A 320-nucleotide genomic window follows, 5' to 3' on the forward strand; every position below is an offset into this window, starting at 1 on the left:
AACTTACAGGAGCAGTATGGTAGGTCCAAATACACATGTATTTCTCTCACGTTGACGCCGTGTCATAGATCTCATTCGGACAAGCTGGTTTTGCTCGAGTGTGGACGAGAGCCAGAATGTCTCTCTTATCGCCCGCCCACAGACTCGCATGAGGAAGATTAATGGCCTCTCGGAAGCCCCACGTTGTCTATGGTCGTGACGTCACTATCACTGCGAGGGAAAAGGTCTTGCCATTTCCTCTGCCATTAAAACCGCTTGCCATGACTGTCAATAAGCAGAACACTTTTTTCTTTTTAATTTTAAAGCAAAGTTTTCGTGAT

The sequence above is a fragment of the Penaeus monodon genome, chromosome 20 (genome assembly GCF_015228065.2).
Source record: "Penaeus monodon isolate SGIC_2016 chromosome 20, NSTDA_Pmon_1, whole genome shotgun sequence".
Classification (NCBI taxonomy): domain Eukaryota; kingdom Metazoa; phylum Arthropoda; class Malacostraca; order Decapoda; family Penaeidae; genus Penaeus; species Penaeus monodon.